The sequence below is a fragment of the Salmo salar genome, chromosome 10 (genome assembly GCF_965601325.2).
Source record: "Salmo salar chromosome 10, fSalSal1, whole genome shotgun sequence".
In the NCBI taxonomy this organism is placed as follows: domain Eukaryota; kingdom Metazoa; phylum Chordata; class Actinopteri; order Salmoniformes; family Salmonidae; genus Salmo; species Salmo salar.
This window is the reverse complement of record NC_138300.1, coordinates 107972329-107998487: the sequence shown is the minus strand read 5'-3', so window position 1 is coordinate 107998487 and position 26159 is coordinate 107972329. Positions and strand designations below refer to the sequence as shown.

Here is a 26159-nt window from a genome sequence, read left to right as displayed (position 1 = left end):
TTGAGAATGACAGATATTAATTTTCACAAAGTCTGCTGCCTCAGTTTGTATGATGGCAATTTGCATATACTCCAGAATGTTATGAAGAGTGATCAGATGAATTGCAATTAATTGCAATGTCCCTCTTTGCCATGCAAATTAACTGAATCCCCAAAACACATTTCCACTGCATTTCAGCCCTGCCACAAAAGGACCAGCTGACATCATGTCAGTGATTCTCTCGTTATCACAGGTGTGAGTGTTAACGAGGACAAGGCTGGAGATCACTCTGTCATGCTGACTGAGTTCGAATAACAGACTGGAAGCTTCAAAAGGAGGGTGGTGCTTGGAATCATTGTTCTTCCTCTGTCAACCATGGTTACCTGCAAGGAAACACATGCCGTCATCATTGCTTTGCACAAAAAGGACTTCACAGAAGTATATTGCTGCCAGTAAGATTGGACCTAAATCAACCATTTATCGGATCATCAAGAACTTCAAGGAGAACGGTTCAATTGTTGTGAAGAAGGCTTCAGGGCGCTCAAGAAAGTCCAGCAAGTGCCAGGACCATCTCCTAAAGTTGATTCAGCTGCGGGATCGGGGCACCACCAGTACAGAGTTGCTCAGGAATGGCAGCAGGCAGGTGTGAGTGCATCTGCATGCACAGTGAGGCGAAGACTTTTGTAGGATGGCCTGGTGTCAAGAAGGGCAGCAAAGAAGTCACTTCTCTCCAGGAAAAACAACAGGGACAGACTGATATTCTGCAAAAGGTACAGGGATTGGACTACTGAGGACTGGGGTAAAGTAATTTTCTCTGAATCCCCTTTCCGATTTTTTGGGGCATCTGGAAAAAAGCTTGTCCGGAGAAGACAAGGTGAGCGCTACCATCAGTCCTGTGTCATGCCAACAGTAAAGCATCCTGAGACCATTCATGTGTGGGGTTGCTTCTCAGCCAAGGGAGTGGGCTCACTCACAATTTTGCCTAAGAACACAGCCATGAATAAAGAATGGTACCAACACATCCTCCGAGAGCAACTTCTATCAACCATCCAGGAACAGTTTGGTGACGAACAATGCCTTTTCCAGCATGATGGCGCACCTTACCATAAGGCAAAAGTGATGACTAAGTGGCTCGGGGAACAAAACATCGATATTTTGGGTCCATGGCCAGGAAACTCCCCAGACCTTAATCCCATTGAGAACTTGTGTTCAATCCTCAAGAGGCGTGTGGACAAACAAAAACCCACAAATTCTGACAAACTCCAAGCATTGATTATGCAAGAATGGGCTGAAATCAGTCGGGATGTGGCCCAGAAGTTAATTGACAGCATGCCAGGGCAGATTGCAGAGGTCTTGAAAAAGAAGGGTCAACACTGCAAATAATGACTCTTTGAATCAACTTCGTGTAATTGTCAATTAATATTTGTGTCATTTTCAAAACTTTTGGCCACGACTGTACAGTTGCAGCTGTATGAGAAGGCCTGCAAAACTGTGCAAAAAAATGGGCAGAAATGGGGAGATTTTATTAACTATTGTCACATCCTAGATGATGGAGGTCAAATGTACCCCTTTTCCCTGAAACACCCACAACACGGTCCCCCGTATTGACCATATTCCCAAGCATCTCCATAAAGTCACACTTTTGATTCTGTGTAACCAGGGCCATGATAATATACCCCCTCTCTGAATGTCAGAGTGTGACGCTCTCCCCATGGGTTACTGCAGCTAGTGTTACCAGCACTGCCACTGCCTGGGTGGGGGCACCCCACCGGAATCCCCACCGGCTAGGTACATTGTCGTCAAGGTTCTCATTAGCGCTTTGAGAATTTCCTTGTTTATTATGCTTTCAATTTAGGGGGCTTTGGCTTTGCAGGACCAACCCTGCCAAGCAGGCTCAGAATCTTGAGGGGGCAGTGCTGCTCTAGGTCTCTGACCGCATTTTGGCTGCATACAGACCACTTACAGCAGGCCCAAAAAACAGTTAGGGACTTCTCCTTAGTATCTGGGTCATTCAGGTGGGTGTCTAGGGTATAGGGTTGTGGACCGTTCCATCAATATAGGATCATAAATAAATAAGATGTATAATTTATTTTAAAAATGTAGTTCCCCATGACGACAATAAATAAATTAAATGTATCATTTATTTTAAAACGCTGTTCCACCATGATAGGACAATAAATAAATAAAATGTATAATTCATTATAAAAAGTATATCCATCATCTGAACAATATTGAAAGCTCCTCACACCCCGCTCACAGCAATACATTGGTTCTGTGATATGCAACCATTGCCTTTCTCGCTCAACGCCACACTTTCCCAAACATAAAAAAAAACACACACACACCATCCACACATACTGTGCCTTCTGTTTACTGAGTTTTTATCTTCACCATGTTGAATTAGTGTTTTTGTGTTCCAATTAGTTAAATTTGAAGATATATAGAATTGCTATATTTTTGTTGTATTATTACAATCCATAACCAGGCTAGAATTGTTTCATTATTTTCCTCGTCTATAAGAACTTTGTAATTTTTAAAATAGTTTGTCTTTGTTTCTGAACAACTGGTTATCGATGATGAGAACTTCTCGTTTCCCTTTTAATCTATTTTCCTTAAATTGGATACAGAACTTTACACCGTTCTGCAATTTCCTTCGGGAACTGGTCATTCATGCCAATTTGGGTCCCAGCAAGTCTTTTACCCAGGCTTTCAACCATTATTTTATCTTTAAAGGAAGCAAATTTGGCAACGATTGGACGTTCATACCTCTGCCCTCTCTGTCCGAAGCGGTGTACACGTTCGAGTTGGATTTTGTCGATCGCTTCGCGTGGAATCTGAAGCGCTGTAAGGAGAAACTCTAACTACAGATTCAGAAACTTCTCCTTCTTTCTCTTGGATACCTGTAAGTACCAGAATCTCTCTCATGGATCTAGTCTGTATGTCAAGTAAGGTTTCTCTCAGAACGGTGTTCTCCTTTTTAAGTTCATTCACTTCGGTTTTAATCTTATTGACTGTCCCTTTTAGCTTGTTTGTATCTTTCTCCAATGTCAATGCTTTTTCATCACTCATATCAAGGCTTGCCTTCAACTCTTTTATATCCTTACTGACTAATTCAAGTATACCCAGTTTGTCATTTATTGATTTTAACAGATTGGTTTTGACCTTTACCATTCCCGGTGGTGAAAATATTAAATTGTCTGTGTTTGTAGAAGTCACGTTTTCGTTTTGAAATAGGTTCCCCTGTCTTACTCTCCATCATGTTTGGGTGTTGCTTGTTTTCGTAATATTTGTCGATAAATTTCTCTAGCCTTAAGATTTGTTTTGTGTTGTTATCCAGATTGAAGGTTATCACCCTCCAGATTGTGTAGTGCTAATATTTAGTCTAACTTACCGATATTGATTACGTTTTTATCTTGAGGTGCTCTACATAACTACGTTCAGTCTGCCATCATCAGTCCACCATATTTCTATTTTTTTGGTCTGATGTGATTAATAAGGAACATCCAGATGTTGCACTTAATGAATTTATGAAATTGCTTCTACCAATTATTGATAAACATGTACCTGTTAAAAAACGGACTGTTAGAACTGTTAAGGCTCCATTGATTGCGGAATTGAAAAACTGTATGGTTGAAAGAGACTGGGCAAAAGGAGTGGCTAATAAATCTGGCTGCACATCTGACTGGCTGACTGCAAATTGAGAAATGATGTGACTAAACTTAATGCGTACTTCATTGGCAAAGTGGGCAAACTTAAGCTGGAAATGCCAACAAACAGTGAGCCATTTATACGCATGCATAACAATAATGAAATAAAACATTGTCAGTTTGAATTTTATAAATATAATGAGGGACAGGTGGAAATATTGTTATCGATCAATAATGACAAACCTCCTGGCATTGACAACTTAGATGGAAGGGTACTGTGGATGGTAGCTGACTCTATGGCTACTCCTATCTGTCATATTTTTAATCTGAGTCTAGACTCTAGAGGAAGGCGTTTGTTCTCAGGCCTGGAAGGAAGCCAAAGGCATTCTGCTACCCAAGAGTGGTAAAGCGGACTTTACTGGTACCAATCAGCTCTTAGCAAACTGTTAGATTTTTTGGGGGGGACCAAATGCAATGCTATTTCTCTGTAAACAAATTGACAACAGACTTTCAACATGCTTATATAGAAGGGCACTCAACGTATACTACTCTACAGTTCTTGGTTCGACTCCAGGCTGTATCGCATCCGGCCGTGATTGGGAGTCCCATAGGGCGGCGCACAATTAGTCTAGCGTCATCGGGGTTTGGCCGGGGTAGGCCTTCATTGTAAATAAGAATTTGTTCTTATCTGACTTGCCTAGTTAAATAAAGGTTAAATTAAAAAAATAAAAAATACTGCACTTACACAAATGATTGGTTGAAAGAAATTGATAAGGAGATTGTGGGAGCTGTACTGTTAGATTTCAGTGCAATCTTTGATATTAACCATAACCTGTTGTTGGGAACTTATGTTTTATTGCTTTTCAACCTCTGACATATTGTGGATTCAGAGCAACTCTCTAATAGAACTGAGGGTTCTCTTTAATGGAAGCTTCTCTGTCAAACATATAGGGTGTGGTGTACCGGAGGGCAGTTTTCTAGGCCCTCTACTTTGTTCTATTTTTAGCAATGACATGCCACTGGCATAAAACAAAGCTTGTGTGTACATGTATGCTGATGATTCAACCATATACGTGTCAGCAACCACAGCTAATGAAGTCACTGAAACCCTTAACAAGGAGTTGCATGGGTGGCCAGTAATACACTGGTCCTGAACAGCTCTAAAACTAAACGCATTGTATTTGGTACAAATCATACTCTAAGCTCTAGACCTCAAGCTGAATCTGGTCATGAATGGTGTGGCTGTTAAACAAGTTGAGGAGACCAAATTACTTGGTGTTGCCTTAGTTTACAATCTATCATGGTCAGAACATATAGATTCAATGGTTGTAAAGATGGGGCTGGCTGTAATAAAGATATGTTCTGCTTTTTTGACACCACACTCCACAAACCAACTCCTGCAGGCTCAAGTTTTGTCTTATCTTGATTATTGTCCAGCCATGTGGTCAAGTACTGCTAAGAAAGACCTAGTTAAGCTGCAGCTGGCCCAAAACAGAGCGGCACAGCTTGCTCTTCATTGTAATCAGAGGGCTAATATAAATACTACGCATGCTAGTCTCTCTTGGCTAAGACTTGAGGAGAGACTGACTGCATCACTTCTTTTTATAAGAAACAATGTGTTAAATTCCAAATTGTTTTCATAATCAACTTATGCACAGCTCTGACACACACACTTACACCTACAGACATGCTTCCAGGGGTATTTTCATAGTCCCAAAATCCAGAACAAATTCAAGAAAGCGTACCGTATTATATAGATTCATTATTGCATGGAACTCCCATCTCATATTGCTCAAATGAACAGCAAACCTGGTTTCAAAAAACAGATACAGCAACACCTCATGGCACAACGCCTCTCTCCTATTTCACCTAGATATTTTGTGTGTATGTATTGCTATGTGTGCTGTTTTTTAAATTGTTAATGTATGTAGTTCTGTCCTTGAGCTGTTCTTGTCTATTAATGTTCTGTATTATTTCATGTTCTGTGTGGACCCCAGGTAGAATAGTTGCAGCTTTCGCAACAGCTATTGGGGATCCTAATAAAATACCAAATGTGACCGACCGGCTTGATTCGGTTTTATGTAGCAAAATTTGAAATTGTGTTTTTTACATTGGATAAAAGTAGAATCTCAGAGTTAGGAAATGGTATATCATACACTACAGTTGAGGAACAATAGGAAAGAAATTCTGCTTTGAAAGTTGATTAACTTGTAACCTCACTTTTGATCAAATGGCCCTTGAATGTTTTGGTAAACCTACTAGAGAGCTCTTCTTTGTCTACACCCATTCAACATCGTTCACACCCTCTTAAGCCTTAGCCCCACCCATCTCTTTGTAAGGATTCACATGTGAGGCCATGTATTAATCACATTTTATTGGTCACATACACATACACAAGACGTTTAATGCGAGTGTAGCGAAGTGCTTGTAGTTCCTACAAGCAGCAATATCTAACAAATTCACAACAACTACCATATACACACAAATGTAAAGGGATAAATACGAATATGTACATATAAATATATGGATGAGCGATGGCCGCGAGGCATAGGCAAGATGCAGGAGATGGTATAGAATACAGTATATGAGTAATGTAGGATATGTAAACATTTTATTAAAGTGGCATTATTTAAAGTGACGAGTGATACGTTTATTAAGTCCATTTATTAAAGTGGCCAGAGATTTGAGTCTGTATGCTTAGTTATCAGGAAGGGAGCAAGTAGTAGAGGTTAATGGTTCACTGTCTCAGGCAAAACCAATGAGTTGTGGCGTTCCGCAGGGGAGCGTGCTTGGGCCTCTGCTCTTTTTATTGTATATTAACAATATGAAAGATGCTTGTTCTTGCCGTCTTTTTCTTTATGCGGCTGACTCTACACTTCTGGTTGTGGCGAAATCCTGCACGGAGCCTTCACCGTGTGCTGCCACTTTAAGAGTGCATCAGCAGTAAGGAAGGAGGAAATAAAGATGGCTCTTTAAGCTCTCTGGGAGGAGCTCTTGGTTGGCGCGACAGTTTGATTGTGTGTGCTATGCTGCAGACGTCCTTGTTTATTTTCAGCGTGTGTAGTTTATAAAGTATTTAACTCAGTCATCGGTGTGACCGCTCTAGGTCGTGGTTGTTATAGTTTGGGACTGCACCGGTTATGGATCGCATGGATTAGTAGCAACATTGTTGCGAAGCTTTGACATACAAACCATCGGACAGTCAGACAGGACAACTGCAAGCCTGAAGACCACAGCTAAGATCTCTCTTGCTCTCTCTCTCTCTCTTTTTCTTCCCTCTATCGTTCCAGTGCTTTACACTGCAGCAGACTTTCTATTTTTTAAATGCACTTCCCGTTGATGTTCATTGGTGCTGGACTATTATTTCCCTGCCAGAAGTATTTGGGTTGACATTTTAGTTAAAAGGGAGGTTGCTTGCAAGTTGTGGATTTTTATTTGAACTGTATTGAGGTGGGGTGTACTAATGATATGTGGCCGAGAAGGTTGTGGACATTTTTTAAGGCCTTTGTTTTGCCTATGAACAACCCCACATTCATACCCTCTGCACTCCTCCACTGGAAGGTAATACAGATTATTGCAAATCCTCTGTTGATGACTGGGTTCTTTTTTGTAAATTGTTTCTATGAAGTTGCCGTTCAATTGCTCTGCCATTTATTATTATAGTATGAGGTATTATTGGTGGGGTTACCCCTGTGCTGTGACGTGGGTTTATATGGTGTGTCTTCTCTTTTCTCTCCACTGGCTATCTGGCAAACAGGCTACACTCTAGGCAGTCTCTTCTGTTGATGTGTGTGGGTCTATACCATCTCTCCACTGGGATTCTCTGCCTCTAACCCTATTACAGGGGCTGAGTCACTGGCGTACTGGTGTTCTTCCATGCCGTCCATGGGAGGGGTGCGTCACTTGAGTGGGCTGAGTCACTGACGTGGTCTTCCTGTCTGGGTTGGCGCCCCCCCCCTTGGGTTGTGCCGTGGCGGAGATCTTTGTGGGCTATACTCGGCCTTGTCTTAGGACGGTAAGTTGGTGGTTGGAGACATCCCTCTAGTGGTGTGGGGGCTGTGCTTTGGCAAAGTGGGTGGGGTTATATCCTGCCTGTTTGGCCCTGTCCGGGGGTTTCATCGGATGGGGCCACAGTGTCTCCTGATCCCTCCTGTCTCAGCCTCCAGTATTTATGCTGCAGTAGTTTATGTGTCGGGGGGCTAGGGTCAGTCTGTTACATCTGGAGTATTTCTCTTGTCTTATCCGGTGTCCTGTGTGAATTTAAATATGCTCTCTCTAATTCCTCTCTCTCTTCTTTCTTTCTCTCGGAGGACCTGAGCCCTAGGACCATGCCTCAGGACTACCTGGCATGATGACTCCTTGCTGTCCCCAGTCCACCTGGCCGTGCTGCTGCTCCAGTTTCAACTGTTCTGCCTGCGGCTATGGAACCCTGACCTGTTCACCGGACGTGCTTGTTGCACCCTCGACAACTACGATGATTATTATTATTTGACCATGCTGGTCATTTATGAACATTTTAACATCTTGACCATGTTCTGTTATAATATCCACCCGGCACAGCCAGAAGAGGACTGGCCACCCCTCATAGCCTGGTTCCTCTCTAGGTTTCTTCCTAGGTTTTTGGCCTTTCTAGGGAGTTTTTCCTAGGGAGTTTTTCCTAGCCACTGTGCTTCTTTCACATGCATTGCTTGCTGTTTGGGGTTTTAGGCTGGGTTTCTGTACAGCACTTTGAGATATCAGCTGATGTACGAAGGGCTATATAAATAAATTTGATTTGATTTGGTAGTGGTACTCTCTCTATTCTACTCTTTTCCTTTCGGCATGGTTAATACCTGCCTGGCGCCCCAACAAAATATTTATCCTTACCCCTCTCTAATAAATACCGCTACATGGTGTCTCACAAAAGTAAAACTATGTTGGAGAGTATACTTAGCACAGAGCTTACTAACATTAGCAAATGGCTTGGAGATAATAAGCTATCTCTGCACTTAGGGAAAACTGAAGCAATTATTTTTGCATCCAGACCTAAATTGAGTAGGTCCTCTGAAATCAGTATGGAATTGTGGGGCGAGGTGCTGACTATTAAAACCTCTGTTAGCTACTTGGGAGGTGTGAGCATGGCCAATAAAGTGCTAGGGAAGGTTAATGCCAGGACTAAGTTTTTGGCTAGAAGGTCCAAGCTGCTTGATAAGGACTCCATGAAAGTGCTAGCTACTGCCCTCATTCAATGCAATTTTGACTATGCTAGTACTTGCTGGTTTGGGGGCTTATCTAAACTTATGAATGGGAAGCTCCAGATAGCCCAGAATAAGCTGATCGGGGTAGTATTGAAGGTGAGTCTACGTACTCACATAGGCAGGAGCTGCTTTCAGGAACTAAACTGGCTGCCTGTTGAGGCCAGGGTGTCCCAGATTAGACTAGGTTTGGTTTACAGGATTATTTATGGTCCTGCGCCCAGATATCTAACTGATTACTTTCCTCGTGTTAGGGAGGCACATAATCACAGCACCAGATCAGGTGTTGCGGATGTGTGCTTATACAGGTTCCGGAGTAATGCTGGGAAAGGTACTTTCTTGTATACTGTAGCCTCAGAATGGAATGAGTTGCCTCTGCCAATAAAAACAACATCCTCTCTGGGCAGCTTTAAAAATAAAGTAAAAATGTTTGCTGTCTTCTGTGCCCAAATGAATAACCCCTATGATGTAACTGGAATGATGGGAGAGATGTTTTTGTTTTATTATTTCACTGCCATACTGTGTTCGATCTTGTCTAGCCATCTTGTCTCAAGAGGACCACAATGGAAATAAGTCCCAGACTTTATTATGTGTTATCCTCGATGATTTTATTCATGTGCGTGTATGGCTTTTTCAAGTTTTATGTGTGCTTGTTTTTTTTAAATGGTTGAATTAATAAACCAAAATAAATAAATAATAATGTCCGTAAACAAACCAGCCAGCTGGTCTGGGCATGCTCTGAGGACGCGGCTAGGGATGCCGTCTGGGCCGGCAGCTTTGCGAGGGATAACACGTTTAAATGTTTTAGTCACATTGGCCACGGAGGAGGAGAGCCCACAGGCTATTGTAGCGGGCTGTGTTAGTGGCACTGTGTTGTCCTCAAAGCGAGCAAAAAAAGTAGTTTAATTCGTCTGGGAGCAAGACGTCGATGTCCGCAACGGGGCTGGTTTTCTTTTTGTAATCCATGATTGACTGTAGACCCTGCCACATACGTCTCATGTTTGAGCCGTTGAATTTTGACTCTACTTTGTCTCTATACTGACGCTTTTCTTGTTAGATTGCATTGCGGAGGGAATAGCTGCACTGTTTGTATTCAGTCATGTTTCCAGTCGCCTTGCCATGATTAAAAGCGATGGTTCGTGCTTTCAGTTTTGCGCGAATGCTGCCATCAATCCAGGATTTCTGGTTAGGAAAAGGTTTTAAGGCAAGTGGGTACGACATCTCTGATGCACTTGCTAATAAACTCGCTCACTGAGTCAGCGTATACATCAATGTTGTTGTCTGAGGCTATCCGGAACATATCCCAGTCCATGTGATCGAAGCATTCTTGAAGCGTGGAATCCGATTGGTCAGACCAGCGTTGCATAGACCTGAGCACGGGCGTTTCCTGTTTTAGTTTCTGTTTATAGGCTGCGAGCAACAAAATGGACTCATGGTCAGATTTGTCGAAGGCAGGGCGGGCGAGGGCTTTGTATGCATTGCGGAAGTTAGAGTAGCTATGATCCAGAATGCTACTAGCTCGTGTCGCGCATTCGATATGCTGATAGAATTTAGGAAGTCTTGTTCTCAGGTTAGCTTTGTTAAAATCCCCAGCTACAATGCAGCCTCAGGATGTATGGTTTCCAGTTTACATAGAGTCCAGTGAAGTTCTTTCAGGGCCCACGAGGTATCTGCTTGGGGGGGGGGGGATATACACGGCTGTGACTATAATCGAAGAGAATTCTCTTGGAAGATAATGCTGGCGGCATTTGATTGTAAGGAATTCTAGGTCAGGTGAATGAAAGGACTTGAGTTCCTGTATGTTGTTGTGATTACACCATGAGTCGTTAATTGTAAGGCATACCCTTCTTACCAGAGAGATGTTTGTTTCTGTCGGCGCAATGCATGAAGAAACCGGGTGGCTGTACCGACAACATATCCCGAGTGAGCCATGTTTCCGCAAAACAGAGAATGTTACAATCCCTGATATCTCTCTGGAAGGCAACTCGTGCCCTAATTTCGTCCACCTTGTTATCTAAACAACCAAAGATTTCAAGACTAATTGCTGGTTTATACTACGGGTGTGTTTGTAAATTCAATCTGGAGTGCCAGTGTGTGCCCTGGGCATTCGTAATCCTAAGCGTTGCCAGATTGTCCGTTCGTAAATTCAGAGACTGTTGCTCTCGGCGCGTTCAGAGCGCACACTGAACACTGGCCGAGGAGTAGAGTGTTTTGACCTAACAGCAGTAAAGCACCCGAGCTAACTGGCTAACATTGGCTTGCTTGCTAGCTACTTCCAAGCACACATGAGAGAAAAGATCACTGACCATTTTACTCGCCCTAGCAGAGCTGGTTATGCTGTTGTTATGTTGTCCAGAGTGTTGGTGACTAACTGCTGCTGGAAAGAATTTAATTGTTTTTTTGCCAACGTTTACTGACACCGGCCATATTCAACGAGTGCTGAGCGTTCGTAAATCCGTCAGTTATTCTGCACTCTTTCACACACAGTCGAGAGTGCTCTGAAATCGGAGTAGATAGACGTAGCTGGTAAATTCTCTCTGGCTATCAACAGTTGTCGCAGTGACATCATAAACATTCTATTAAAATTGTTACAACCATCTTTTTGATTAGACATGTTGGTAGCTAGCTAGCTAGCTAGCTAGCTAAAGAAAGAACCATAATCCCAAATCATAATGTTACTATCCTGCATGAATCTGCAGGTAGCTAACCAACCAGGTTCAATGTTAGCTAGCTAGCTAACACTAGGCTATAACTAGCAAAGCAAATGGCTATGAGATATGAATAATATTACTACATAGATCATACACGTAACGTTCGATAGTGAGTCTACTGAAGCAGTCCACGCCGTCGCGGGGCCGGGGGTGCTGTGGCCAAACTGAAGTGGTACTCATAAAAATTCTTCAAGGTTTGCAGGTCTGTATCAGTAAAACATTCTTGACGAGCAGAATAAGACAAGTTTCGATCATTTTACAGTAATATCATTATTCATCAAACTCTTTTACTTCATTTCCTTTAATAGCCATTCATTAAAGTTTTGGTTAAAAAGTGTGCCTTATTAAAGTTGATTAACACTCTTGTAGCTGTATTAATAGCTTTTGAGGTTGTTTCTCTGGTTCTCACCTACTTCAGATACTAGTTTGTAAATATATCCCGGACATCAACCTCCTGGACTACCTGCCAGAAATCCTTGATGGACTCTTCCAGATCCTAGGGCACAGCAGCACTCCCTGTTCTCCCCTCTCCTTGGGCTGCTACACTCTATATCAGACTCTCCAACCCTGTTCCTGGAGAGCTGCTGTCGTGTAAGTTTTCACTTCTACCCTAATCTAGCACACCTGATTCTCATAATTAGCTGGTTGATCAACTGAACCAGGTTAGTTACAACTGGGGTTTGAGCAATAACCTACAGGAGGGTAACTCCAGGAACAGGGTTGAAGACTCCTGCTCTATATGAAGGAAACTGTAACTGTTTCTTGTCTTTCATGTGTGAAGTTGTCTTGGGAGAGTTCCTCAAAGAGATCAAGAAGTCTCACTCTAGTGTCAAGTTTGCAGAGATGGCCAACATCCTGGTCATCCATTGCCAGGTGTCTGAGTCTGAACTTAGTTACAGGTAAAGTGGCATTTCAAGAATAGGTCATTAGATTGAGCTGTAAGCCACTATAAGGGTTTAAAATGAACAATTGTTATGGGACTCTAAATGACCTGTGATTTTGAATGAAACGTAAACAGGACAATGGAGAGTAACAGCTTCATATAGCTGTGCTTATTGCGTGTGTGTTAGAGGAACCCAGCAATGAACAGTAGCCAGAAGCTTTCCCCACACTAACCATCACAGGGGTAACGTGACCTGTTCTAATGCTGCAATGTAATGATAGTGGCAGCGAGAGCTTGCATTGCTTCGAATATTTTCTGTTTTTAAATGGCCTTAATTGTCAATGTTAATTCATGTTCTGTTTCAAGCACCCACTTTCAATATACCACTGTAGTGCAATCCAGGCCTGTTCTTTCCATTAGACTAAACTAAAATGTGACTTACTCACTGTAATCCCTCATGGAATGAAAGTTGCAAGCTCAGGAGTTCACCTGACAATTTATAACACGTTATCACAGAACCACTTAACATAGAACCATAATCAATCTTATCAAACTCCCCACCTGACACCAGAATGACTGTTTTCTCTGGGTTTCTCCTAGCCAATGACGTGATCCAGTTGACAGCCATGACGTGGATGAGGGAGTTTATCCAGCTGGCCGGGAGGGCTGTCCTGCCCTACTCTGGCATCCTGACCGCTGTCCTGCTCTGCCTGCCCTACGATGACTGCAAAAAAAGTATCCCCTAAGCCAGGTATTCCCAAACGCAATGCCGCCAGGGGTACGCAAAATAAAAATGTGATTTTTATATTTTTTTATTACATTTCTTTTTATTCACATTTTCAAACAGTCTATTTTTATTTTCCAATGGGGCTATACATTTGGATTAGTTTTTTTTTTATAGCTTGAGTAGCCTCTTTTTACTGCCAAAAATAAACAGAAACCATCTAGTGTGCAGCGAAATAACACTAGTCAAATAAATAACATCCAATCACATTAACCATTACTCTCTCGCGAGAATTCCACTAACGGTCCATATGTAGCCAAACATAGCTGCTGCTCATGTTGGTATCTACTGATGGCGCAAAAGCCGTGACAGGGAGATATAGTGGAGTGGTAACGCGTATGCAAGCAGTTGCTCCCGATGCCACTTGGGTACACTGCAGCATCCACCGAGAGGCTCTTGCTGCCAAGGGAATGCCTGACAGCTTGAAAGACGTTTTAGCCATGGTAGTGAAAATTGTTAACTTTGTTAAAGCAAGGCCCCTGAACTCTCGTGTGTTTTCTGCACTATGCAATGATATGGGCAGCGAACATGTACATTTACATTTACATTTAAGTCATTTAGCAGACGCTCTTATCCAGAGCGACTTACAAAATGGTGCATTCACCTTATGATATCCAGTGGAACAACCACTTTACAATAGTGCATCTAAATCTTTTAAGGGGGGGGGGGGGGGGGGTTAGAAGGATTACTTTATCCTATCCTAGGTATTCCTTAAAGAGGTGGGGTTTCAGGTGTCTCCGGAAGGTGGTGATTGACTCCGCTGTCCTGGCGTCGTGAGGGAGCTTGTTCCACCATTGGGGTGCCAGAGCAGCGAACAGTTTTGACTGGGCTGAGCGGGAACTGTGCTTCCTCAGAGGTAGGGGGGCCAGCAGGCCAGTGGTGGATGAACGCAGTGCCCTTGTTTGGGTGTAGGGCCTGATCAGAGCCTGAAGGTATGGAGGTGCCGTTCCCTTCACAGCTCCGTAGGCAATCACCATGGTCTTGTAGCGGATGCGAGCTTCAACTGGAAGCCAGTGGAGAGAGCGGAGGAGCGGGTAACGCTTTTACAACATACAGAAGTGCGCTGGTTATCAAGGGGCAAAGTATTGATATTTTTTTTAATTGAGTCGAGCTTAAAGTTTTCTTCACTGACCATAATTTTCACTTGTCTGACCGCTTGCATGATGACTAGTTTCTCACACGACTGGCCTATCTGGGTGACGTTTTTTTCTCGCCTGAATGATCTGAATCTAGGATTACAGGCACCCTCCTCAACTATATTCAATGTGCGTGACAAAATTATGGCTATGATTAAGTTGGAGCTCTTCTCTGTCTGCATTAACAAGGACAACACACAGGTCTTTCCATCATTTAATGATTTTTTTTGTGCAAATTAACTCAAGCTTACAGACAATGTCAAATGTGATATGGCCAAGTACATGAGTGAGTTGGGTGAGAAATTACGCAGGTGCTTTCTGTTACGGGAATTAAGTTATCAATGTTCTTAAACCGAACTTCAATTTAACTACTCAGTTTGTATACCAGAAGGTGTAAGGTTCCGGTTGAAAGAAACCGACTGAGACCTAGTCTACAATGATCAGAATATTTTTTTACGAGAGCTCTAAAATTCATACAATGCACACAGCCTTTTATATTACCACACACACACACACAAATGAACTTACATCAGTAGGGAACTCCACCCCACTTTAGGCGGCTGTATTTTTCCACAGTACAGACCACCTAACTTAGGGAGGCCCATTTTCCTGTTACTTTCACAAGGTCGTCTTATCATCTATGCCCTGTTCATTTTGAAATAGTGTTACAAAACCTCCAGGGCGCCCTATTGTAGCGGGCATTGATGCAGTAACGGCCCCTTTATCGACTTTTTTATTAGACCACTCGCAGAACAGCTCCCCTCCTTTGTAAAGGACACCAGCAGTATGATCTCTATCATTGAATCTCTTGATCCTCTCCCTGAGAATACCTTGTTAGTTACTTTTGATGTTGAGTCGTTATACACAAATATTCCACACGAGGGCTGTATTGAAGCCATGGAACATTTTCTTCTGCAACGTGACCCTAATGAACTACCTTCCAGTGCCTGCATTATAACATTAGCTGAAATAGTACTCACACATAACTATTTCATGTTTCTAAATGATTTCTTTATTAAGACGAATGGTACTGCTATGGGATCCCCCATGGCTCCTAACTATGCTAATTTGTATGTGGGTTACATGGAGAAACAGTCCATTTTCAACCCTCTCAAAAATGTTTTCTTGCCTAACATTATTTGGAAACGGTATATTGATGATATTTTTGTTCTATGGAGGGGTGATGCAGAACAGCTCCAGGCATTCCATGCTTTTCTTAACTCCTGTTCTGAACATTTGAGATTTACTATGCAATCTGATATACGTCAAATCAGTTTTCTTTATCTTCTGATCTTGTGTGAAAATAATGTTCTATATACTGATCTTTACAGGAAACCTACTGATCGTAACAGTTTGTTGAGGGCTGATAGTTGTCACCCACTTCCCTTGAAAAATACACTGCTCAAAAAAATAAAGTGAACACTTAAACAACACAATGTAACTCCAAGTCAATCACACTTCTGTGAAATCAAACTGTCCACTTAGGAAGCAACACTGATTGACAATAAATTTCACATGCTGTTGTGCAAATGGAATAGACAACAGGTGGAAATTATAGGCAATTAGCAAGACACCCCCAATAAAGGAGTGGTTCTGCAGGTGGGGACCACAGACCACTTCTCAGTTCCTTTGCTTCCTGGCTGATGTTTTGGTCACTTTTGAATGCTGGCGGTGCGTTCACTCTAGTGGTAGCATGAGACGGAGTCTACAACCCACACAAGTGGCTCAGGTAGTGCAGCTCATCCAGGATGGCAAATCAATGCGAGCTGTGGCAAGAAGGTTTGCTGTGTCTGTCAGCGCAGTGTCCAGAGCATGGAGGCGCTACCAGGAGACAGGCCAGTACATCAGGAGATGTGGAGGAGGCCGTAGGAGGGCAACAACCCAGCAGCAGGACCGCTACCTCCGCCTTTGTGCAAGGAGGAGCAGGAGGAGCACTGCCAGAGCCCTGCAAAATGACCTCCAGCAGGCCACAAATGTGCATGTGTCTGCTCAAACGGTCAGAAAAAGACTCCATGAGGGTGGTATGAGGGACCAACGTCCACAGGTGGGGGTTGTGCTTACAGCCCAACACCGTGCAGGACGTTTGGCATTTGCCAGAGAACACCAAGATTGGCAAATTCCTCGCTGGCGCCCTGTGCTCTTCACAGATGAAAGCAGGTTCACACTGAGCATGTGACAGACGTGACAGAGTCTGGAGACGCCGTGGAGAATGTTCTGCTGCCTGCAACATCCTCCAGCATGACCGGTTTGGCGGTGGGTCAGTCATGGTGTGGGGTGGTATTTCTTTGGGGGGGCCGCACAGCCCTCCATGTGCTCGCCAGAGGTAGCCTGACTGCCATTAGGTACCGAGATGAGATCCTCAGACCCCTTGTGAGACCATATGCTGGTGTGGTTGGCCCTGGGTTCCTCCTAATGCAAGACAATGCTAGACCTCATGTGGCTGGAGTGTGTCAGCAGTTCCTGCAAGAGGAAGGCATTGATGCTATGGACTGGCCCGCCCGTTCCCCAGACCTGAATCCAATTGAGCACATCTGGGACATCATGTCTCGCTCCGTCCACCATGCCACGTTGCACCACAGACTGTCCAGGAGTTGGCGGATGCTTTAGTCCAGGTCTGGGAGGAGATCCCTCAGGAGACCATCCCCCACCTCATCAGGAGCATGCCCAGGCGTTGTAGGGAGGTTATACAGGCACGTGGAGGCCACACACACTACTGAGCCTCATTTTGACTTTTTTTAAGGACATTACATCAAAGTTGGATCAGCCTGTAGTGTGGTTTTCCACTTTAATTTTTAGTGTGACTCCAAATCCAGACCTCCATGGGTTGATAAATTGGATTTCCATTGATTATTTTTGTGTGATTTTGTTGTCAGCCCATTCAACTATGTAAAGAAAAAAGTATTTAATAAGATTATTTCATTCATTCAGATCTAGGATGTTATTTTAGTGTTCCCTTTATTTTTTTGAGCAGTATAGTTTGCCCTACAGCCAATTCTGTCGAATCAAAAGAATTTGTAAAAAACAATCAGATTGACAGAAATATGGCTGAGACGCACAGAAAGTTCAAGGAGAGGGGGTACAAAAATGATCAGATTAATATTGCCATTGAGAAAATTCAAAACAAAACGAGAAATGACCTTTTTCAAGGTCAGTCTCGCAAAAAGACGCATTCTTGCGTTCTAACTACCCGCTATTCAAAGTGCTCTGAACAAATTAAGGGAATCGTTCTCAAACATTGGCACATTCTAAAATCCGATGATAGTCTCGGTAATGTGTTTTCGGACCTTCCCTTGGTCGTATTCTCGCGGGGCAGAAATCTCAGAGACCAATTGGTACACTCTGATTTACCACCCCAAGATATTCCTGAACAACGTCTATTTGCGCCCCTACTGGATGGAAATTACAAGTGTAATGGCTGTGCTCAATGCAATGGCACTTATAAATGTAAATCCTTCAAACACCCACAAACAGGGAAATCGATCCCAATCAAAGGTGTTATCACGTGCTCCACTAAGGCAGTTATTTTTCTTATAACTTGTCCTTGTGGTAAAAATGATGTGGTTAAAACAAAGTGTGAATTAAAAGTATGTATCTCAGAGCATCGTAGCACCATTAGGTGCAAAAACTTGACTTACCCAGTTGCGGCCCACTTTATGGAAGTGGGCCGTATCTCTGCGTTATATTGGCATCGAACATGTCACCCTCCCTAGGAGGGGGGGTGACCTTGATAATTTATTGTTAAAACGAGAGGCTGCCTGGATCTTTAAATTAAAGACCCTTGCTCCCTTCGGTCTCAATGTAGACTGATTTGAAGCCATTCTTGTGATTTTTGTGACTTTGCCATTGTAATTGTTTGTAAGCTTGTGTAGTCTAAAATGTATCTATGATCGTATGCTATCCATTTGTTCTTTTGTATGCCATTTTTATATTTCAGAGTTAACCAATGATATTAGGCCACATTTGGCCATGATTACAGACACCTGTGTGTCTTCTGACACTATATAAACGAGTCATCTTGCAGTGTTTGTGATGATACCCTGATGAAGACAGCTTGGCTGTCGAAACGTTGGATATTACATTTTTGCATCTGAGCTCCTAGAGTGTGCAGCTCTCCCTTATTTTCAAGTTTTATACTCCGCTAGCCAGCACCTCACCTTAATAGGTGTGCGTTTCTTTTTCTTCTATTTTGAAATAGTAACAGTGTCTTAGTCTTAAACAGTCTACTCACACACAGTATTGGATTATAGTTTTTAATACCTTTCACAAAGTAATATGGTTTCAGAGTGGAATAGTTTAGTCAAAACCTTAAACAGATCAATTATCTTATCAATCCTCCCTATTGACTAAATATTTCACACACACTATTACACATCTATTTTTATTGGATTCATAAATGTCACAACAAATCAAACTAAATTCAAACGGAATCAATACATACATTTGCATCACAGCTCATCAATGACTGTTCCAGGCCTATATCCAGTCATAACTCTTCCGGCTAGGATTTTGATATGACCTTCATTTAAAGAAACAGTCTTCCTAAACATTAAAGACAGTCTCATCTAACATGGGCTCCTTGTAATTAAATGAATCCTCCAACAGGCTCGGCAGTAGGTATTTGTCATCACCCTGGTCTGAAAATGGAATCTGTCCGTATCTCACCATCTGCTCCGTCATCGATCCCTCCAGAGCCCTAGAAATGAGACCTCTCGCACAAGGGACCAAACAACAACCACACAATACTAACACATTCATACAGATGAAAGCAGCCCACAACACAGTGATTACAACACTGATCCGTCTGGAGCTGTGTTTATTAAAAAAATAACCGTACAGCAATGAACCCCAATCATTCTACATACCCCGCCCTTTTCAGCCAATAACATATCGAGAGTCAGTCTATTTTACCAGGTCATGAGGGGGGTGGCGGATAATTGGTCAGAGAACCCCTTTACTGCATCTCCGGTTTCATTCATGAATCTCTGTTGATTTATAATAATGTCATTAATCCAATCCACATTTTTATTTTTTGTCAACCACCAAAATAATGTAGTGGTAAAGTCTTCACCTATTTGATTCATAGCTTTGTATTCATCTGGAACTTCCCTGAGGATGCCAATAGCATCCATCTAGACAAAGCTACTCCCATCCTGGTCAAAACTCCTCCTGTGCCTACTTTAGCCTCCTATAACTGGCCTCTGATGACTAACTCGAACTGGTTGGACCAATAACCCCGGGGAGCAAGTTCCTAACCACCCTTTTTGGTCATTTCTGTCATATGTGTCCTTTGCTGGTACTAGCCCACCCTACATCAGTTATAGGTGCTGTGAGGTTAAGAATTTGTCCTGTACTTCTAAACCTAAGTCAGTCACATTAACGATTGCGTTACAGCCATTAAAATCATCTAAGTTCTCGGTGCCATTCTTGTATCTATAACACTGGTACTCATCAGGAATTTAAGTGAACCGAGGTGGGTTGGCCGAGTACTTCAATCTGGCCAACCCAATCCCTGTAAAGTTATTTGCTTTCCTGGGGAATTGTTTAATGTTTACCTTAAATCCTACATCTTTGACTCTTTATTCTATAAGTCACTCATCAGTGTATTATATAGTTTCTTTTACTTCTTCTCAATGACAATGGTGTCATATAATTAGTACCGGAAGGTGGTGGATCTGGATATATCAGAAAGGTTACCAAGACTATGATGCAGCTCAGAGTCCCTACTCTTCCCAAAAACCGCCAACCCTCTCCTGCCCTTAGTCGATCTGCTAGGTACTGCCCCATACTCACACCTCTAGGAGCACACACCGTGATGAACGGTCGGGATAGGGAATCTTCGTTAAGTAAGGGAAGACCCCCATGAAATGGACAAAAATGAATGGGAACATATTGGCACTGCACGAATCATACACCCTAATGACAATACCACTCAATTTGGTCCACATTCATCCAAATCATATTGCAAATTTGATATGGCAAATGCCAAGTGTCACACCCAAAAATCCTATAGATGGCGAGCGCGCTCCACCGTGGATTTTCTTATTGCAAATATAACACAAGTCAACACCCAAGAGTCAAATTTGGAAAAAATTAAGAAAAAAATGGAAAACTTATCACCCCCTTAAAAGTGCTTTCTGGACCGTTTTTTTCGAAAAATGTGATTTTTTCTTTGGTCAATTACACATGTATAAGAGCTGTATGAACATACTTGACATTTTATTGACCTACTTTTTTTGTTTTTGCTTGTACATAAGGCATATGTTTTGTTCATTTTGGAATATGATTTCATAGGAAGTAAAAAATAAATACTTCTTTTTCTTTTTTTTTTTAAATGTCCAAATGAAATGTCCAATTATTTTCTTGTCAATTATACATGTATGAAAGTATTGAATGTACCAAATGAGGATGTTTGTCCATTTGCCATGTACGATCATAGGAAGTCGGTTTCCAAACCCATGTCCAAATGGCATTTATACTGCCCAAATGATATATAGCCCTATGTTAAGCCATGAATCAACCTAGATGGTCTATTTGTCATGTATGATGAGGGAGAAGTGGGACTTTTTTTTAACGATTTTTTTGAAAAACGTCCAAAATGACCATTACCATCACGAATTTGACATGTTCAAAAATACTGCAGAAATGCAAAATTGACTGACCCGATGAACTCGGGATGGCCGGGCAGTGACTCTGGTTCCTCTCCATCGCTTGTCACCCAGCAAGTCAGCATCCATCAGTCAATTAGATGTCATTCTGACACCAAACTGATACCATCTGACACCAAATCCACTTTTTCCAACTCGTTTAGAAGCCAACTATCACATATATCAGAGCAGGCCCATAATTCACAGCGCCTTCAGTTTAAACCATAAAACACAGTTACGTTCAAGCTGCGGGTCCAGCTCTGACATTATGTGTAGGCCTATGTGAGGCCCAAGTTTTGGCTCGATAGGTAATTCGGTGCCCGAGCAACAACCTTAATTGTTGCTGAAAATCCACTTTTTCAGGACGTTGCTACGAGGTCCTTGAATGAGCTATCGGACAGAAACGTTGGGGTCCGTCTCTATGGGCCGAGGCGGTTTCAATGCACCTAGTATTGCGACTCTGGGACATTTCTAAATGTCGCCATTTTTGTGATGGTCAAAATGAATTGAACATATTGCAAATGTACGAGGCTGTTTCTTGGTCTGAGTACCTTCTAGAGCCACATAACTCACCGTGCACTATCGACTTGAGCTCTAGAACAGGTTTCTAAAGTTTCAGAGCTCTAGGTTCTTTGATCGTTCGACTGAAGGTAACTATTGCAGGCATTGTGTCTCTAAGCCCCACACTGTGTCACTATGTCCTAGCTGTGTGTGTGTTAGTTTTTTTGCAAATCTGATGGGATAAATTACTGATTTACAGTTCATGAGGGTTGCCTAGTCTCACACATGAAGTTTTGGAAAGATGTGACTTTTTAACCCTTCAAAACAGCTAGTGTGACCCCAATTTAAGGCACTTCCGGTTGGCACAGGAAGCTTAATCGACACACGTTGTCATTGGGGTAGGCTTTCACAGATACCTGAGTTTTTTAAGTCTTTACGTTAAGAATTGACTGATCTACACAGGGTTGAATTCAGTGACTTTCACAATCTGTAGGTTGGTTATATCAAAACACCTTTAGGGTGTTTTTAACAACTTCCGGTTGCTCCAGGAAGCTTAAAATCGACAAACGTTGTCAATGGGATAGGCTTTCACAGAATCCTGAGTTTTAAGTCTTTCCCTACCCCCCCTTCTTCTCAATTTCCGCCTGAAGACATACCCTAATCTAACTGCCTGTAGCTCAGGCCCAGAAGCAAGGATATGCATATTCTTGGTATCATTTCAATGGAAACATTCTGAAGTTTGTGGCAATGTTAATTTGAATGTAGGAGAATATAACACAATAGATCTGGTAGAAGAAAAGAGAAAGAAAGAGCATACGTTTTCTGTTTTGTGATTGTTGTAGCATCATCTTTCAAAGTACAACAAATGCCAAACAGTCAGATAGGATGCTGGGGACAATTTAGTTGGAGAACACAAGAGGGCAACTGTAGTTGTGTAGAGTTTCATACTGATAACTTCAGGAATGAGTGAGCTACATGACATTTAGCATGAAGTCACCCAGGTGTCCCAAACAAGTTGCCCAAATGTATCCAAGTGACTGAATTGATAAATTTTTATGCCAATAACTATATACAACATAGAAATATGCAATTGTAACACAAAAAACACTTTTTATAAAAATTTTGCAGTTTTTTATACATTTTTATGCAAATAACTATATAAAAACATAACAAAATGCAATTCCATCAACGCATTTTTTTTATAAAGTGCAAAAAATATTTGTCAAAAAAAGGTACATTTTTAGTGCAAATAACTATATACAAAGTAACAAAATGCAATTCCAACAAACACTTTTTTATAAAAATGTGCAAAAAATATTGGTAAAGGTACATTTTTATGCAAATAACTACACTAAATGCAAAATAGGTTGAAAAAAAAATTACGGGTAGACCCTCAGTCCTCTACACAATATTTTGCTGCTGGTGCCATGTCCCATAGCAGTCCCTTTCTGCTGTAAAGAAGAGGCAAACCGAACACGTGCTGCAGGTGATGGGGGACTTCATGCGGCAAAGAACACAACGACGCCTCCATGCTGTGCCCTTTTGGCCGCGAGGCACATTCATGCCTGCAGTTATGAACTTTGGCATGTGAGGTGATGCAGTGGACTTTGTGCTGTAGCCAGCAAGCTCCTGGGTGAGCTGCTCCCTGAAGTCTAGCTGGGAGATGGGGGGCTGTCCACAGCTCTTAGCCATTTCCTTCTGGAGGATGAAGGAATTGACCACAGCAATGTCGATGAAGTGATAAAACAATGCCTTGTACCATTTCATGGTCTTGTGGAGAACATTGTAATATCCTATCAGTGCGTCTGAAAGGTCCACACCTCCCATTCCCTTGTTGTAGTCCTTGATAGCACCAGGAATAGGGAATTTTTTTTGTGGTCCATGCCCCAGTAGCGCCCTTCACACGCCTGATGACGTGATCGCCACTGAAGGACTTGTGGATAGTAATGCACATCACCACCTCTCTGGTATCCATCCACTTCACGAAGAGCAGGCCATCTTCACGAATCCGTCGCATCGTACCCCGCTCAGCCCGCTTAGGCATGTCGTTTACCTTCGTCTTCGGAAAGCCCACTCTGTTGGTACGAATGGTGCCAAAGCCCACACATTCAGCTTCCTGAGGTCTGTGAACAGGGTAGGGCTTGTGTAAAAATTGTTGACAAAGAGTTTGTAGCCACTCCCCAGAAGTTTAACCTGTTGGGGCTAGGGGGCAGTATTTGCACGGCCGGATAAAACACGTACCCGATTTAATCTGGTTACTACTCCTGCCCAGTAACTAGAATATGCATATAATTATTGGCTTTGGATAGAAAACACTCTAAAGTTTCTAAAACTGTTTGAATGGTGTCTGTGTATAACAGAACTCATTTGGCAGGCCAAAACCTGAGAAGATTCCTTACAGGAAGTGGCCTGTCTGACCATTTCTTGCCCTCCTTGATCATCTCTAACAAATACAGGGGATCTCTGGCATGACGTGACACTTCCTACGGCTCCCATGGGCTCTCAGAAGGCGGCAAAAAGCTGAACGATGTAATTCCATCCCCAGGCTGAAACACATTAGCGCGTTTGGCAAGTGCTCTATCAGAGGGCCATTAGACTGAGGCTCGTGCATGAGGGGATAGCATGCTTTTACTTTCACTCTCTTTGTATTAAAAAACGATTTCCCGGTCGGAATATTATCGCTTTTTTACGAGAAAAATGGCATAAAAATGGATTTTAAACAGCGTTTGACATGCTTCGAAGTACGGTAATGGAATATTTAGATTTTTTTTGTCACGAATAGTGCCGTGCGCGCGACCCTTATTTACCCTTTCGGATAGTGTCTGGAACGCACAAACAAAACGCTGCTATTTGGATATAACAATGGATTATTTGGGACCAAACCAACATTTGTTATTGAAGTAGAAGTCCTGGGAGTGCATTCTGACGAAGAACAGCAAAGGTAATAACATTTTTCTTGTAGTAAATCTGACTTTGGTGAGTGCTAAACTTGCTGGGTGTCTAAATAGCTAGCCCTGTGATGCCGGGCTATCTACTGAGAATATTGCAAAATGTGCTTTCACCGAAAAGCTATTTTAAAATCGGACATAGCGAGTGTATAGAGGAGTTCTGAATCTATAATTCTTAAAATAATTGTTATGTTTTTTGTGAACGTTTATCGTGAGTAATTTAGTAAATTCACCGGTGTTCGGTGGGAATGCTAGTCACATGCTAGTCACATGCTAATGTAAAAAGCTGGTTTTTGATATAAATATGAACTTGATTGAACAAACCATGCATGTATTGTATAACATAATGTCCTAGGGTTGTCATCTGATGAAGATCATCAAAGGTTAGTGCTGCATTTAGCTGTGGTTTGGGTTTATGTGACATTATATGCTAGCTTGAAAAATGGGTGTCTGATTATTTCTGGCTGGGTACTCTGCTGACATAATCTAATGTTTTGCTTTCGTTGTAAAGCCTTTTTGAAATCGGACAGTGTGGTTAGATTAACGAGAGTCTTGTCTTTAAAATGGTGTAAAATAGTCATATGTTTGAGAAATTGAAGTAATAGTATTTCTAAGGTATTTGAAAATCGCGCCACGGGATTCAACTGGCTGTTGAGTAGGTGGGACCTAGCCCATAGAGGTTAAAATCCAACAGCTCCATGAGAGAATCATAACTTAGTCCCTTACCGGTCGCAAAACAGCTTTTCCCCCCATAAACCAAAAAATTGCAGGTGTACGCACACACAGAATCGGCCAAAACAAACAGCTTGTATCCCCATTTTGTTGTTTTTTCCGCATGTATTGTTTTAGACCGATTCTGGCCTTTGAGGCTACCATCCTCTCATCTATTGACAAGTTCAGGGCGGGCTGAGAATAAGTCTTGCAGGCCTCAACCATGCTGGGATAGAGAGGTCTAATTTTATAGAGCCTATCAAACCTTGCAGTGCCTCTCCTCTTGTCATTGGCCTCATCAACTTTAGGGTCACTGATTTGAAGCGCCCGTAAGATAGATAAAAACCTTTTACAGGACATGACAGTGGAGAGGGGGGGGGGGGAAGGCAGTTGATAGAGATGTTTTCCAGTTAGCCTTGAGGGATTTTAGCTTCACCAGCCCCATGTAAATAACAATCGAAAGGAAGCAGAAAAGGTCTTGCATGAAAATGGGCATCCATGCATCTTTCTTGCCTGCTTGCTTTTTTGCTCCATACTTGTTGGTGTTAGATACAAGTGAATCAATAACTGACAGGGTGAAAAACAGCTGAAATAGTTGAAGGGGGCTGTACTTCGCTGTAATGTCTAGTTGCGGCCCTGGCTGCCTTTTCGTCCAAAATACTGGTGGAATTTGATCTACATCCTCCTCCAGCACAGAGTGCCAACGCCCATCTACCTCTCTGCCAGCAGGTTCCACGCTTCCCTTCCTCCGCTTCTTTGACGTCTTCCCACCTCTAGATGGCCAGCCGGGGGTAGGTGTGGCGCCGGAGATAGCAGTTGTCTGGCTGGATGAACCAGCTTCATCGGGGGATGGGCACCTTGGCACCGGGGGCTCCCAGTCGGAGTCGCAACCACTGAGTGAAAACATTTCAAAAATATTTGTTATGTATGAGCCTTGTATCATCACATAAAATAAACATATGTATTATATAGAGCAGAGTC

At 42.4% G+C, this 26159-nt stretch overlaps 1 long non-coding RNA gene across 2 annotated transcripts; it reads left to right on the top strand.

The window, feature by feature from the left end:
- Positions 1 to 8934: 8934 nt before the first annotated feature.
- On the top strand, positions 8935 to 26067 carry LOC106590581 (uncharacterized). 2 transcript variants are annotated; one of them, XR_006757073.2, is made up of 3 exons: positions 8935 to 12162; positions 13055 to 13205; positions 25908 to 26067. It is a non-coding gene; the product is annotated as an uncharacterized LOC106590581 (long non-coding RNA). The 2 variants fall into 2 exon arrangements; XR_006757074.2 differs by having other exon boundaries at positions 25905 to 26067.
- The last annotated feature ends 92 nt before the right edge of the window (positions 26068 to 26159 follow it).